Source organism: Carcharodon carcharias, chromosome 14 (assembly GCF_017639515.1).
Source record: "Carcharodon carcharias isolate sCarCar2 chromosome 14, sCarCar2.pri, whole genome shotgun sequence".
Classification (NCBI taxonomy): Eukaryota; Metazoa; Chordata; class Chondrichthyes; order Lamniformes; family Lamnidae; genus Carcharodon; species Carcharodon carcharias.
Genome location: NC_054480.1, coordinates 96,257,546 through 96,275,049, shown reverse-complemented (window position 1 = coordinate 96,275,049; position 17,504 = coordinate 96,257,546). Strand labels below are relative to the sequence as shown.

Here is a 17,504-nt window from a genome sequence, read left to right as displayed (position 1 = left end):
ACTCCCCACTTACACTCCTGACCCGCCAACTGCACCCTACCCCCCTCACCCCACCAACACCCTCTGACTAATACTCCCGAACCACCACCCACTCCTTGCAACTGACCCCTCCCCCCCCAACCCATCTTACCCACTTACCTTCTTCCTGGCTTCTCAAAATGCTTTTAAACACAGGAACCTTTAAACTTAAAAACAAAAATAAAAATACCTGGAAAAACTCAGCAGATCTGGCAGCATCCTTTAAACTGGTTTATGGCAGCTAATGCCATAAAATGGCAGCGTGGCTGTATTTCCCCCAACATCGTTGCTCTGTGCTGGAAGGCCTTGGGAACCAGGTCCACTGCACATTTATCACTAGGCCCAGCTGACCTGGGTATATAAAAAGGAGCGAAGTAGCAATCCATTTGTGATTGCCACTCCCTGGAAGTTCTGGCCACTTATGATCTCCTCACAACTTACTTTCTTACCTAACTTTGTTAGCAAAAAAAGCAACCTTTCAGTCCCTTCATCCAAGTCATTGATATAAATTGTGATTCAACCTAGCAGATTCCAGGCACCATATTTCACACCATCTTTAAAAAGCAACCAAGTGTATTCAACCACAAAATATCAGAGCCACCTGACCCTCACCCAACTCACCAAATACAATAAAACGTTTCACACTTAAAAATCACACTACCCACGAACTTCACCATTCCCTCGCCATTTCCCTTATCCAAACACAATCAGCAGCTGCACACCCTATTTTCCATCACTTTCTGAAAGCTCACAGCACAGGGGACATACTGACAAAATGCCCAGGAAGGCCTAGATGGATCAATTTACTAAATTATTAATTTAAGGTTAACACTGCAGCACAGACCCCTCAAATACTTCAATCAACACTGTTCCCCAATTTGACATTTAGCCACATAACAACTAAGGTTGAAAACAAAATTTTCAGGAAAGGCTGTAGTTTTTTTCCATGGAAGGAGTGTCACTGGCAAGGCCGTGCTTATTGCCCATCTGTCTTCATTGCTCTTGCCTTGTAACCATGAAATGTCACCCCTCAACATAAGTATCTAAGCACATAACAAATAGGAGCAGAAGTCAGACCTCAAGCCTGCTCCGCCATTCAACAAAATCATTGCTGATCTGCTTGTGTTTTGAATTCCACATTCTCATCTACCCTAATAACCTTGATCTTCCAATAGACAATTCCTAAACAATTAGTATTAAACAATGCTCTTTGCCCCCCAAACCTTTAAATATAAAAACTGATTTTCTGAATTACAGCTGTATAACATTCATCTCCTCACATTACACAGGACACTGATTTAACTTGAGAAAATCCTGGTAGATTCACTAGTTTAATAAAAAAAAGTTTTTACAGCACCTGTTTTGTATAAATCACAAACAAGGCATATCTAAACAATTCTCTACAACAACAAAAAAACAGAGCAAGAAACACATCAGACTGTGGAGTTAACAAAAGCCAAACGGGTCCTAGAGAAACCTCAGAACGGCTAGTCTTTAATAAATTACTTCAGGGCTTCTTTAAACCACTTCCTCATGTTGTAATTGAAGGGAGCAGCAGCTCTTCACGAATCACCCAGAGATAGAGAAATTGATGACAAGTGTCCATCAAGCCCATGATCTTTCAGTCTGGACACCACTAGAAAGAGCTTCAATTGCTCCCAGTGTCACTGGCGCAGGTCACAGAAACCTCTCTTCCCAGCTTCTGTTATCTGATGTTGGACACGCTCAGAGAGACAATACACCCTCGCCAGGTGGATCATTGGAGAATTTACTGCGCTGGGACAGAGAGAGTCCGCTCTAACCCCCCACCACATTCCACTGACCCGTTCCTGCTGCTGGAATCGGGGCTCAGGCCGCTGGCGGGGACGGACCCCCAAGGCACCACTCCGGGCATGGGGACAACGGGCAGGAAGCTCCGCACCGAGTCCCCCACCCCCACCCCCAAACCCCCAACCCCCTCCTGCGCCCCGCACCCCGAGGCCACCCCCTTACCCTCCCACCCTCGGGCCCGGGAGCCGCTCCGGGTGAACCCGCCATTTTGCGGCGGACGCGGTAAACAGAGCGCGGGGCCGCACATGGCTCCCGGGGAAGGCGGAGAGCCCGTCCCGCTCCCCAGCTCCCCCTCCCCGAGGCTTGGAGTCCGAACCCGAGAGGCGGCCCAGGCCTCACTCTAACTGGGAAGCGATGCTCACCTTGCTGCGGGCCCGAGCTGTTGGTGGGTAACAGTCTCCACGGCTACCGTGACTATGGCGTTTATTCTCAAGGCAACAGTTGCTACCGATCTCCACCCGCGTCATCGGCTGCTCGGTGACCCCACCCCTGCGCTCCAACGTGTCAACCTATTGGTTGTACGTATTGCGTCACGCACACATATCTACTTCGCATTAATCCGTGGGGCCATCAATCACAATGACGTAAGGCAGCTTCCGTGAACAGGAGCGCCCGACCCTGGGATTTGATTGGTCTCTAGTTTACGTCACTGTCCTAGCAACGCATTCCTATTGGATGAAATACGTATCACTCAACTTGACGCTTTGGCCTATATTAGGATTTCCGGTTGGTCATGTGGGAATTCTTGAAACTATTTTCAGATTATTAACTGTTTCTATCAGGTTATTAACACTTTAAACATCTCATATTGTATATATCCTCTGTACACTCTGAAGAAGACTCTGCTTCTCTCTCCACAGATGCTGCCAGACCTGCTGAGTTTTTGCAGCATTTTTTGTTCCCATTACACTTAACAAGATGGATCATCCAACCTTGCCAGTGATCTCAGGAGAATGTATTCAAAACACAAGACTTCAGATTGGGAAAAGTTGACACTAAAGTTGTGCTAACTGGAATGTACAGAGGATATATAGAACATGAGATGAGATTTCAGATTTCCAGCATCCACAGTATTTTGCTTTTATCTTAATGCTTTCATCTTATTGAGTATGTTGGCCTAGTCAATGCTACATCACATTGTGAAGAATGAAGTGGTATGAGAAGGGGGGGGTGGTGGGGCTAGTCAGCAGGAGAATAACTGGGTTATGGCAATCATAATGTAATTAACTATAAAGTAACTATGAAAAGGGATAAAATAAAAACCAAGGCAAAAATACCCAGCTGGAAGATAACTAATTTGTGTGATTGGAGGAGAGATTGAACATAAGTGAACTGGAAACATAAGGAAGAAAACATAGTGAAGCCAATTACCCATGGTTACACATCAAGGCAGATATAGATGCCATACTGCCTTTTAACAGTATTGACAATGTGATGCAGGGGTTTGTTGATAGCTTCACATATCTAGGCTCTACGATCACCAGCAATCTGTCACTTGATGTTCAACAGCAGCTGCTGTTAGGTCTAAGCTGAGTAGGAGAGCATAGAACAACAGCAGCTTGACTGAGAACACTAAACTGCGAGTCAACCAAACCCTCATCCTCAGTGCACTCCTCTACAATGGCGTGACCTGGGCAACATATGTTAGGCAGGAGAAATAGTTTTGAGGATAAAATGGAATCAGAGACTGGCAGGAAAAACTGCACCTCAACAGTGGATGATATAGTCCAACAAGGATGAAAGGTAAGGGAGCTAAAAACAGGGCTTCTTGGATGACAAAGGAGATAGAGATTATGAAGAAACAGTAAAGGAAGGGGTATGATGCACGTCAGGTGAATTGTTCAAGTGGGAACCAACTCAGAGACAATATGTTTGTGGGAGGGTGGGTCAAAAGGAAAATAAGACTGGCAAGGAGAGAATATGAGAATAGTATGGCAGTCAACATAAAAGGGAACCAAAAATTCTTCTCCCGGCATATAAATAGTAGGTGGGTAGTAAGAGATGGAATGGATCCTATTATGCACAAAGAAGGTGATGTATACTTAGGGGTGCAAGGCAAGGCGAGAATATTGAGTTCTTTGTATTGGTGTTTACTAAGGAAGAGGAATTTGACTAAATATCGGTAGGAGTGGAAATGGTGGAGGCATTTGTCATGAACCCGTAATTATGATACTAGAGATTCTAAGGACAACTTTTTCACAGAATTGTTACAGCACAGGAGGAGTCAACTTGACTGAATGAGCAATTCACCTGGTGCCATTCTCCCACCTTCTCCCCATAACCTGCACATTCTTCCTCTTCAGATAACAGTCTAACTCCCTTTTGAATGCTTCAATTGAATCTGCCTTCACCTCACTCTCAGGCAGTGCATTCCAGACCGTAACCACCCACGATGTGAAAATGTTTTTTCTCATGTCGCTTTTGCTTCTTTTGCCAATTACCTTAAATCTGTGCCCTCTCGCTCTCGACCCTTTCATGAGTGGGGAACAGCTTCTTCCTATCTACCTGACCAGATCCCTCATGATTTTGAACACCTCTATCTAATCTCCTCTCAGCCTTTTTTTCTCCAAGGAAAATAGTCGCAACTTTTCCAATCTATCTTCATTACTGAAGTGCCTCGTCCCTGGAATCATTCTCATGATTTTTTCTGCACTCTCCAATGTCTTCACATCCTTCCCAAAGTGCGACACCCAGAACTGGATGCAATGCTCCTGCTGAGGAGTATTAGGTTTTTAAAGGTATATTTCTATTTTCAAACTTTTACATTGAATTTAAAAGCCTTTTTTTAAAATGGAAGTGTGGACTGCCAACCTGGCATCTTTCTGTGTTTGTTTCTAGAGTTATCTCTCGAGCTGGCTACGAAGATTAAACTGCAAAGCCCCCTCCAGGGATGTCCACTGAATCTTTTAAAAGGTGGGAGAACCCTTTGGCTTCTAACAGGAGACAGGAAGGGACAGCAAAGGACTTCAGCGTAATTAACTTCCTTATTTGAAACAATGACTTATTAAAAATTAACATAGCAGCCATTTTTGTGGTTTTGAATTGCATGAAGGAGGCTGTAAGAAGCCATCTTGGTGGCAGGGTGCAAAACCCCCAAGGAGAATCCTAAGAGTCAACATCAGAGAGGGTTCTTGGCCAAGGAAGGACAAAGAGAACGCTATTAAGAAATCAACCACTGTTTGGCCGAAAGAATCCAGGTAATCTGCAAGTGCCTTAACCATAGAATTAGTGAGGAATAGGAAACGTCTCTCTGCCAAAAACCTGCTGAGCTGCTGAGTCCACCTGAAAAAGCAAACCTCCAAATATTCAACAAAGAAGCCATCACAGCTGATGATCAAAACTTTTCAACTTCAACCCTTCACTCCAGACAACCAACAATTCACATGCACGCTATGGGCCTGCATCAATATTTTAAAGGACTGAACTGAATTTCATCTTTATAAGTATCTTCTATTCTTATCTGCATTTAATGCATGGACTGCAGCGGTTCAAGAAGGTAGCTTCTCAAAGACAATTACACTTGGCAATAAATGCTTGCCTAGTCAGAGACACCCACATCCCATGAATGAGTAAAAAAAAATCTTCATATGTATTCAGTTAGTAACTTTATTACTTTTACTTGGGTAACTTACAGCTGTGTTTTTGCAATAAACTAACTTTTATCCTGTTGAAGACTAAAGCTTTGCTCTTGATTATTTTTGAATTGAATCATTTGCAATTTGAAAAAAGGGGGCTACAGAATTTCTTAGGTCACAGATCACTTTGGGGATCGCCTTTTACGTGATTGTGACACAATGGATAGGGTGGATAAGTCACCTGGTCCAGATGGTTTGCATCCCAGCTTATTAAATGAAGTGGGGGTTGTGATGACTGTGTAGAGCAGACTGGTTTTGTTAAGGATGGTTAAACTTTATTACAGAGACATTTTTAGTGTTTGCACCCTTGACCAGATCGCTCATCAGAAAAGCCCCACCCCACGGATTGTCCGCTTTAAGAACTCACTGGTCGGAGCCCCCACAGTACATCACATGACATGATGATTGGCAGGAGGGAGTGACTATACATCCAGTCACCAGAGGGGTGGAGATGGCAGAAGGGCTTAATCTTTCAGCCTAATCTTAGTTTAATGGCTTCATTTTAGTTTAATCTTTCAATCTCCCCTAGATATGGGGTATTGGAGGCTGGCAAATGTGACACACTTATTCAAGAAAGGGAGTAAGGACAGTCCTAACAATTAAAGGCCAGGGATAGGTAAGGTTTTGGAATCCAAAATCAGGGGGAAAAAATCAACAGGCACTTGGAGAGATTTGATTTTTAACTCATTCATGAAGTATGGACGTCACTGGCTAGGCATTTATTGCAATAATTGCCCTTGTGAAGATGGTAGTGAGCCGCCTTCTTGAACTGCTGCATTCCATGTGGGTTTGAGTTAATTAAGGGTAGCCAGCAGAGATTTGGAAAAGGCAGACCATATTTGACTAATTGATGTTTTTGATGAAGGGAATGCAGTGGGTTTTAAGAAAGCATTCGACGAAGGACCACATAAAAGGCTGGTTAACAAAAGTGAGACTTATGGAATAGGAGGGTCTGTATACAAGCAGTGAGATGTGATAGATGGTTGTTTTTTGGACTGGAGGATGGTGACAGTGATGTTCCCCAAAGGTCAGTGCTAGGACCACTGCTATTTTAGCTGCATGTAAATGACTTGGATCATGGAATACAGAGTAAAATTTCAAAATTTGCTGATGAAATCAAACTTGGAGGAATGGCAAATGGCGAAGACGCTTTGAATTGCCTACAACAGTACATGGATAGGTGAGCAGAATGGGCAACCAGGTGGCAGATGGAATTTAATAAAGAGAAATATGAGGTGATGCATTTTGGCAGAAGGGACAGGGAGAGGCAATATAGACTTAATGGCAGAATTCTGAAGATAGTACAGGGATGGAGGCATGTGCATCGATCTTGAAGATGTCAGGGCATATTGAGAGAGTGGTTATTGAAGCATATGGGATCTCAGGCTTCATAAATAGAGGCTGGAAAGTTGACAAATTCCCAGGACCTGATGGCCTGCATCCAATGATTCTAAAAGAGGTAGCTGCAGAAATAACGTGCATAAAATTATGATTTTCTAAAATTCCCTCGATTCTAGAACAGATTGAAAGTTAGTAAATGCAACAACACCATTCAAGTAAAGTGGAAGAGAGAAAACAGGGAACTGCAGGCCTGACGTCAGTTATCAGAAAAATGTTGGAATCTATTATTAAGGAAGGGTTTTTAGTTACAAGGTTAGGTTGGAAATGCTGGGGTTGTTCTTCTAGGTTGCTGAAGGAAGCAAAAGTGGAGATAGCAGACTGACTATAATCTTTCAATTCTACTCTGATATGGGAGTAAATGATACAACCTTACTTTATAAAAAAAGGAGAGGGATATACCTGGTAACTACAGGCCAGTCAGCCTATCTTCAGTGGTGAGAAAACTACGAGATATTGTCAAGGGCAAAATTAATTCTCACTTGGAAAAGTATGGGTTAATAAGAGACTGTCTGCCTGGGTGTGTTAAAAGCAAATGGTATCTGAGAAAGCTGATTGAGGCCTTTAATGATGGAACAGAGGAGGCTGATGAAGGTAGTGCAGCAGCCATATACATGGCCCTTCAAAAGGCATTTGACAACGGACCATGATAGGTTTATTTGAAAAAGACATGGGATGAAAGGAATGCTATTAACATTGGTAGATAATTGGATAAAGATAGCAGGTTGAGACCAGCAATGAATGGATGTTTTTCTTACTGGACAGAAGTGTACAGTGGGGTTCTCCAGAGATCATGGTTATGACCATTGTTCAAAATTGTACTCCTATACCCAAGTTCAGGTCACTTCTATACAACACGATAAAGTTTGCAGATGATATGAAACTGGTGGTGCAGTAAATAGTGGTCAGGCTAGCAGGCACATTAGGACATAAACAGATTGGTGAAATGGACATGCACCTAACAGAAGCAGTTTAATGTGGGTAAGTGTAAAGTGATGCCTTGGAAGAACAATGTGAAGAAGCAATTTAATCTAAATTGTTTTGAGGGAGCACAACAGCAGAAGGACTTGGGGTGCGTATTCATAAATCTTTGAAGGTGACAGAGCAAGTTGAGGAGGCAGTTATGAAATTATATGGGACATTTGTCTTTGTAAATTGGTGCATTGAATATAAAAAAACATGGAAGGCATACTTAACTTTTACCAATCACTGATTAGGCCTCATCTTGAGTGTTGTTTACAGCTCTGGACACCATACTTTTGGAAGTATGTCAAGGCCTTGGGAACGGTAGAAGGAGGCTTACAGGAATGATACAAGGGATGAAATATGGAGGATTGGAGAAGCTGGGCTTGTTCATATCACAGCAGAGAAGGTTGAATGGAGGGTTTTGATAAAGCAAGTAGGGAGAAATTATTTCCTCTGATAATTGGATCAGTAATCATTTGCAAAAGAACTGGAAGGGAGTGATGAATATTTTGATGAATATTTTTTCACACTTTAAGATTGGGAATGCACCAAATGTGGTGCACTCAGATTCCATAAGAACTTTCAAAAGACAAATTGAACTTAATTGCAGAGTTAGTGGGGAAAATCTAGAGTGTGGGAGTAAATTGGATAGCTTTCAAAGAATCTGTATTTACTAACAACTGGCATATGCTAACCAGCACAGGTATAATCTGTGTAAGGCTCTAGGATTCTATGATTCTAACCTGTTGCATGTTTCCATTTTTTTTTCTATTTCTGTTTCAAAGTTCCCGTGCTTTTCATTTTATGAAAAATAATAAATATGTAACTTAGTAAAGGTTTCTGGATCAATCTTCTTGTCCAGCAGCAAATATACAATGTCAGCGAAATAATGACACTGAAGTCTAACAAATCTCTCGTGCCTGATGGGTTTCAATCCAGGACTATAAAGCCATGATCTTCCAAAGTTCTCTTGATTCCAGAATTATCCCTTTAGATTGGAAAATGTAACTCCATTATTTAAGAAAGGTGTAAGAGAAAACCCAGGAACCAGGAAATTGTAGAACTAGGAAATTGTAAATCTCATAAGGAATGAGAACAGGATTAGGCCATTTGGCCCTCCAATCAAGCTTACTCTGCTTGTTATGATCCAGCAGTTGTCAAGATTGGGTTATTGAAAAATCCCAGAGGGAAACTTTAAACAACTGTCATAACCTATATTTTTATTTTTGTATGTTTGAGATGCAGCTCTAAATTCAGGAATTAGATCACCAGTTCTCGAGAGTTTTTATATTAAAATACATGAGACATTTATTAATTTACACAAGTTAAATATATACACATGGCTACAAATTACTATCATAACTTTCGACAAATTCCCAAATTAATCTCCATTAAGGCAACAGCACCCATAGACTTAACCAGACAGCAGGCAAAGCATTTTCACCTTACGAATTCAAAATGAGGTTCCTTTCACTTTGGTTCCTGTGCTTCAAACAGTTGTAGGCTTACAGCTGTTTTGAAATTACAATGCCTCTGCCCTGCACACACAGTCCGTTATAACTAGCACAGCTCATTGAATGTAAATTCTCATTGGATCACCAGCCTCTTTAAACTGCAACTCTTCTAACAATAAAACCCCTTTCATAGTACCAATTTTATTAGTAATATAAACATATAGCTTGGTCTCTGCTAGCTAGGCGCCAGATTTCACCCCACTTCTTCAATGCTCTACTCAAAAAATGCAAATGCACTCTACCTCTCTGACATCTCAAAACTAGTACACATCAAAGCACCCTGACTAGCTGGCTTTAATTCAATTAAGACACACCCACAGACTAAACCTCTATTTAAAAAAAATAATTTTGAATAATATATACATTTAATAGCTTCATGACACTGCTGTTCAATAAGATCATGGCTGATTTGATTGTATGGTCTTAAGTCCACTTTCTGCCACCCTCCCTCATAAACCTCAATTCCCCTATCGATTAAAATTCTCTCCAACTCATTCTTGAATATATTCACTGACCCTAGGCTCCACTACTCTCTGAGGAAGTGAATTCCACAGATTAATGACCCCCTTCCTCTCCATCTTAAATGGGAGGCCCCTTATTTTGTTACAATGTCCCCTAATTCAAGATTCTCCTGCGATTAGACCACAGCTGGTATACTTTGCTTACTCAGAATCATGAATTCTTAAGAAATTTCTGTATCCAGAGCATGGTGCGGATGTGGAACTATTTGCAGTGACTAGCATATGCATCTCTATGTTGGTCATCTATTTATCTAAGGACATATTATATAAAATAAATAGTCAGGGGAGAGGGTGTATAAAAAAGTTTGCAAGGATGACACCAGAAATGCCAAATTATACTTGCCAGGAAGGGAAGTGGTCGATACATTGAAGGGGAAGTTAGGCAGGTGTATGAGGAGAAGGGAATGGAGGGTTATGCTGATAGAGTTAGGTGAGAAAGGGTAGGAGGATGTTTGAGTGGAGCATAAACACCAGCATGGACAGGAAGGGCTGAAAGGCCTGTTTCTGTGTGATACAGTACATTGTTCTCAACGTAATCCCTGTTTCTTTGCCTCACCATTATACAGTCCAGATGAAATCTTCCTGTATTGCCAGACATTTTCCATGTATGTTCTTTTACTTTATGATGCCCCAAACCATGTGTTTGTTATCATGAGTCCTGTTCTTTTTGGCCTCACTCATTTCTATTACCAAGACGCATTTTTTTGTCATCTCTTCCTTCTCCAATAATGTTGTTCCAAACTCCCATAACAATCAAGCAACAGCCTGACATAGTCACCCTCATGGAATTATACTTTACAGATAAAGTCCCAGGCTCCACCATCACCATCCCTGGGTATGTCCTGTCCCACTGGCAGGACAGGCCCAGCAGAGGTGGTGCACAGTGGTATGCAGTCGGGAGGGAGTTGCCCTGGGAGTCCTCAACATCGAGTCCGGACCTCATGAAGTCTCATGGCATCAGGTCAAACATGGCCAAGGAAACCTCCTGCTGATTACCACATACCACCCTCCCTCAGTTGATGAATCAGTGCTCCTCCATGTTCAACATCGCTTGAAGGAAGCACTGAGGGTGGCAAGGGCACAAAATGTATTCTGGGTGGGGGACTTCAATGTCCATCACCAAGAATGGCTTGGTAACACCACTACTGACCGAATTGACCAAGTCCTAAATGATATAGCTGCTAGACTGGGTCTGCGGCAGGTGGTGAGGGAACCAACAAGAGGGAAAAACATACTTGACCTCATCCTCACCAACCTGCCTGCTGCAGATGCATTTGTCCATGACAGTATCGATAGGAGTGACCACCGCACAGTCATTATGGAGACAAAGTCCCGCCTTCAAATTGAGAATACCCTCCATCGTGTTGTGTGGCACTACCACCATGCTAAATGGGATAGATTTCAAACAGATATAGCAACTCAAGACTGGCCATCCATGAGGCGTTGTGGGCTATCAGCAGCTGCAGAATTGTACTCGAACACAATCTGTAACCTCATGGCCCAGCATATCCCCCACTCTACCATTACCATCAAGCCAGGGGATCAATCCTGGTTCAATAAAGAGTGCAGGAGGGCATGCCAGGAGCAGCACCAGACATACCTAAAAATGAGGTGTCAACCTAGTGAAGCTATAAAACAGGACTACTTGCATGCCAAACAACATAAGCAGCAAATGATAGATGGAGCTAAGCGATTCCACAACCAAGGGATCAGATCTAAGCTCAGCAGACCTGTCATATCCAGTAGTGAATGGTGGTGGACAATTAAACAACTCACTGGAGGAGGTAGCTCCACAAATATCCCCATCCTTAATGATGGAGGAGCCCAGCACATCAGTGCAAAAGATAAGGCTGAAGCATTTGCTACAATCTTCAGCCAGAAGTGCTGAGTGGATGATCCACTGGAGGTCCCCAGCATCACAGATGCCCGTCTCCAGCCAGTTCAATCCACTCCATGTGAAATCAAGAAACGGTTGAAGGCACTGGATACTGCAAAGGCTATGGGCCTTGACAACCATCCGGCAATAATACTGAAGACATTGTGCTCCAGAACTTGCCGCGCCCCTAGCCAAGCTGTTCCAGTACAGCTATAACACTGCCATCTGTCTGGCTCTGTGAAAAATTGCCCAGGTATGTCCTGTACACAAAAAGCAGGACAAATCCAACCTCGCCAATTACCCGCTGCCTTCTGAGATCCACACTCAGTGCCATGCACCACCATATGAACACACTCGACCTCTCCCTCCAGCAGCACCGTCGCACCCTTTTTCAAAGCTGCGCGTGCCCCCAGTTTCATTTTATTCTTCATCTCATCCAACACCTCAACAAGAAACTTTTTCTCTTTCTCTCAAGTGCTAAGGAACGCAAGCTCCAACAACTCATCGACACCAACACCCATCTAGGACCCTCCACCCCTGCCTGTCTCTCCATCCCAACCCCATCTTCCAATCCCAGCCCCGGCCATCTATTCACTATACTCCCTGACCGTCCCCCCCTCTGGTGCTGAACGTTCAGTGCTCAGCAAAGGACTTAGTTTCATACCCTTATGCCCTCATCTCAATGAATTTCGGGCTCAGCACGATGCTGAACTCTTCTTCCGCCGTCTTCGTCTCCAGGCTCACTTCTTTGGGCAGGAGTCCTCTCCCCATTCAACGGATCCTTTTACCCCCCTCCAATATTCTCCCTCCATCTGGACCTCTCCCTCTGGATTCTTACCTTCTCTTGATCTTTTCATTGAGAACTGTCGGCATGACATTAGTTGTCTCAATTTCTCTGCTCCTCTCACCCATTCTAATCTGTCTCTCTCTGAATTTACTGCACTCCATTCTCTCAGGTCCAACCCTGACATTGTCATCAAACCCACTGACAAGGGTGGTGCTGTTGTTGTCTGGTGCATTGACCTCTACCTCGCGAAGGCTGAGCGTCAACTCGCAGACACTTCCTCCTACATCTCCCTGGACCGTGACCCCACCACTGAACATCAAGCCATTGTTTCCAGGACTGTCACTGACCTCATCTCCTCTGGAGATCTGCCTCCCACAGCTTCCAACCTGATAGTCGCCCGACCTCAGATGGCCCGCTTCTACCTCCTACCCAAAATCCACAAACAGGACTGTCCCGGCAGACCGATCGTGTCAGCCTGTTCCTGCCCCACTGAACTCATTTCCTGTTATCTTGACTCCCTTCTCTCTCCCCTTGTCCAGTTCCTTCCCATCTACATCCGTGATTCCTCTGACACTTACGTCACATCAACAATTTCCAGTTCCCTGGCCCCAATTGCATCCTCTTCACCATGGACGTCCAATCCCTCTACACCTCCATCCCCCACCAGGATGGTCTGAGGGCCATTAGCTTCTTCCTCGAACAGAGGCCCGAACAATCCCCATCCACCACTACTCTCCTCTGTCTGGCTGAACTTGTTCTCACACTGAATAATTTCACCTTTAACTCCTCTCACTTCCTCCAAATAAAAGGTGTGGCTATGGGTACCCACATGGGCCACAGCTATGCCTGTCTCTTTATGGGGTATGTGAAACATTTCTTGTTCCAGTCCTACTCCGGCCCCCTCCCACAACTCTTTCTCCGGTACATCGATGATTACTTCGGTGCTGCTTCATGCTCTCATCGGGACCTGGAAAAATTTATTAATTTTGCTTCCAATCTCCATCCCTCCATCATTTTCACATGGTCCATCTCTGACACTTCCCTTCCCTTCCTTGACCTCTCTGTCTCAATTTCTGTTGATAGATTGTCCACCAATATCCATTACAAGCCTATCGACTCCCACAGCTACCTCGACTACAGCTCCTCACACCCGGCTTCCTGTAAAAACTCTATCCCATTCTCTCAGTTCCTTCGCCTCCATCGCATCTGTTCTGATGATGCTACATTCAAAAACAGTTCCTCTGACATGTCCTCCTTCTTCCTTAACTGAGGTTTTCCACCCACGGTAGTTGACAGGGCCCTCAACCGTGTCCGGCCCATCGCCCGTGCATCCGCCCTCACGCCTTCTCCTCCCTCCCAGAAACATGATAGGGTCCCCCTTGTCCTCACTTATCACCCCACCAGCCTCCGCATTCAAAGGATCATCCTCCGCCATTTCCACCAACTTCAGCATGATGCCACCACCAAACACATCTTCCCTTCACCCCACCCCCGGCGGCATTCCGTAGGGATCGTTCCCTCCGGGACACCCTGGTCCATTCCTCCATCACCCCCTAATCCTCAACCCCCACCTACGACACCTCCCCATGCAAACGCAAAAGATGCAACACCTGCCCCTTCACTTCCTCTCTCCTCACCATCCAAGGGCCCAAACACTCCTTTCAAGTGAAGCAGCATTTCACTTGCATTTCCCCCAACTTAGTCTACTGCATTTGTTGCTCCCAATGCGGTCTCCTCTACACTGGAGAGAGCAGACGCAAACTGGGCGACTGCTTTGCAGAACACCTGCGGTCTCTCCACAAGAAAGACCCAAACCTCCCTGTTGCTTGCCATTTTAACACTCCACTCTGCTCTCTTGCTCACATGTCTGTCCTTGGCTTGCTGCATTGTTCCAGTGAAGCCCAACGCAAACTGGAGGAACAGCACCTCATCTTCCGACTAGGCACTTTACAGCCTTCCGGACTGAATATTGAATTCAACAACTTTAGATCTTGAACTCCCTCCTCCAGCCCCACCCCCTTTCCGTTTCTTCCCCCTCCCTTTTGTTTTTTCCAATAATTTATATAGTGTTTTCTTTTCCCACCTATTTCCATTATTTTTAAATCTATACCTTTTATGCCCAGTTAGTCTTATTCCACCCCACCCCCACTACAGCTGTACCTTGAGTGCCCTGCCATCCATTCTTAATTAGCACATTCGTTTAGATAATATCACCACCTTCAACAACTCTGTGTTCTTTTGTCTGTGACATCTTTTGATTATCTGCTCCTATCACTGCTTGCTTGTCCCTACAACCACAACCCCCTCTTCTCTCCCCCCACACCCCCCCATACCTTAAACCAGCTTATATTTCACTCCTCTCCTAATTTCACTCAGTTCTGTTGAAGGGTCATGAAGACTCGAAACATCAACTTTTTTCTTCTCCACTGATGCTGCCAGACCTGCTGAGTCTTTCCAGGTAATTCTGTTTTTGTTCTGGCCAATTACCGCCCCATCAGTCTACTCTCCATTATCAGTAAAGTAATGGAAGGAGTCATCAACAGTGCTATCAACCGGCACTTGCTTAGCAATAACCTGCTCACTGATGCCCAGTTTGAGTTCCGCCGGGGCCACTCAGCTCCTGACCTAGTTACAGCCTTCGTTCAAACATGGACAAAAGAGCTGAACTCGCGAGGTGTGGCGAGAGTGACTGCCCTTGACATCAAGGCAGCATTTGACCGAGTGTGGCATCAAGGAGCCCTGGCAAAACTGGAGTCAATGGGAATCGGGGGAAAACTTTCCACTGACTGGAGTCATACCTAGCCCAAAGGAAGATGGTTGTGGTTGTTGAAGGTCAGTCACCTCAGCTCCAGGACATCACTGCAGGAGTTCCTCAGGGTAGTATCCTAGGCCCAACCATCTTCAGCTGCTTCATCAATGACCTTCCTTCCATCATAAGGTCAGAATTGGGGATGTTCGGTGATGATTGCACAATGTTCAGCACTATTCGCCATTCCTCAGATACTGAAGCAGTCCATGTCCAAATGTAGCAAGACCTGAACAATATCCAGTCTTGGGCTGACAAGTGGCAAGTAACATTCGAGCCACACAAGTGTCAGGCAATGACCATCTCCAACAAGAGAGAATCCAACCATTGCCCCTTGATGTTCACTGGCATTGCCATCTCTGAATCCCCCACTATCAACATCCTGGGGGTTACCATTGACCAGAAACTGAACTGGACTAGCCATATAAATACTGTGGCTACAAAAGCGGGTCAGAGGCTAGGGATTGTGCGATGAGTAACTAGCCTCCTGACTCCCCAAAGCCTGTCCACCATCTGCAAGGCACAAGGCAGGAGTGTGATGGAATACTCTCCACTTGCCTGGATGAGTGCAGCTCCTACAACACTGAAGAAGTTGGACAGCACCTAGGCTAAAGCAGTCCGCTTGATTAGCACCACATACACAAACATTTATTCCCTCCACCACTGACACACAGTAGCAGCAGTGTGTACTATCTACAAGATGCACTGCAGGAATTCACCACGGTTCCTTAGATAGCACCTTCCAAACCCACAACCACTACCACCTAGAAGGACACAGGCAGCAGATAGATGGGAACACCACCACCAGGAAGTTCCCCTCCAAGTCACTCACCATCCTGACTTGGAAATATATCTTCGTTACTTCACTGTCCCTGTGTCAAAATCCTACAACTCCCTCCCTAACAGCGCTGTGGGTGTACCTACACCACATGGACTGCAGCGATTCAAGAAGGCAGCTCACCATCACCTTCTCAAGGACAACTAGGAATAGGCAATAAATGCTGGCCCAGCCAATGAAGCCCACATCCCGAGAATGAATAATAAAAAAAAATTGCATAGCTCTTCCCGTAGCTTTTCCCGCTCTCCTGTTCAATTAATTTTTCAATTCTATCATATGCTTCTCCCCGAATATATCATTTCCATTTCATCACTCATGAAGTTGCCTTCTATTGTCCATTGTATTTCACATAATCCTAAGATGCTTAATTTCTTCTTTTCCATTTCTTGCTTTAGGTTTTCTAGTTTTGCTTTTCTGTCCATTGTTCGTACATTCCACATTTCTATTCTTTGAATATTACCCAGCTTGTATATATATATATATATTATATATATATATAAAAATAAGGATTTTGCTGGATGGTGTCTTGGGAGGGCTCACTTCCTCCTGTGCCAAGTGCAACCACACCTGTCCTTTGACAGAGGTTCCCAACCAGGAGCCAATACGACCTCACATTATGATCACTTGAAAATTAAAACAGTATTCCAGCTGAAGAATGTCCAAGGTGGAATCCATAGAAAACAGTGGAACCTCGAGAGGCTGAAAGAAGTAAACGAAGAATTTTCAAATGAAGTAAGTGAGGCACTAGCCTGAAAATACAAGGATACCACCAACACAAATGAGCAATGGAAACAAATTAATGAATCTGTCATGAAAGGAGAGAAAACAGCACAGGATTTATCAGAAGATAAAGGATCAACAAACCGTAGGTTATGACTGTAATGTTGCAAAAGATGGAAGAAAGGAGAAAATGGAAGAATATCAATATTGAAGAAGGCAAGCTGAAATACAGACACTAGAATAACGAGTTAAGAAGAGAAACAGGAAAGGCACAAGAACAATGGTTAAAAGGACAGTATGATATACTCAAATAATTGGATCGACTAGGATGGGTGGACCTCATATGCAAAAGCAAAGGAAATCAGTGGCACTCAGTTTAAAGGACTGAAAACAACAGCAGTAGAGAATAATGCAAGTTTTTTATTAACAAACTCTGACAAAATAAGAAAAAGATGGAAGGAGTATATTGAAGAACTATATGTAAAAAGTGAAATGATTCAGTTAAAAGAACAGAGTAATGTTGACATCGATTTAATTGGACCAGAAACATTAGAGTGAGGTATGAGCAGTAATAAATTAGATAAAAACTGGAAAA

The 17,504-nt window shown here is 44.0% G+C and overlaps 1 protein-coding gene across 7 annotated transcripts in view; it reads right to left on the bottom strand.

Annotated features, from left to right (window-relative positions):
• Positions 1-2,324, bottom strand: part of LOC121286840 (DNA-binding protein RFX2-like) — a 137,737-nt gene extending 135,413 nt beyond the window's left edge. For all 7 annotated transcript variants that reach the window (XM_041203947.1, XM_041203945.1, XM_041203944.1 and 4 more), the window contains exon 1: positions 2,211-2,324. The gene's annotated coding sequence lies outside the window, so the exon portion shown is untranslated. The remainder of the gene's footprint in view (positions 1-2,210) is intronic.
• Positions 2,325-17,504: the final 15,180 nt, after the last annotated feature.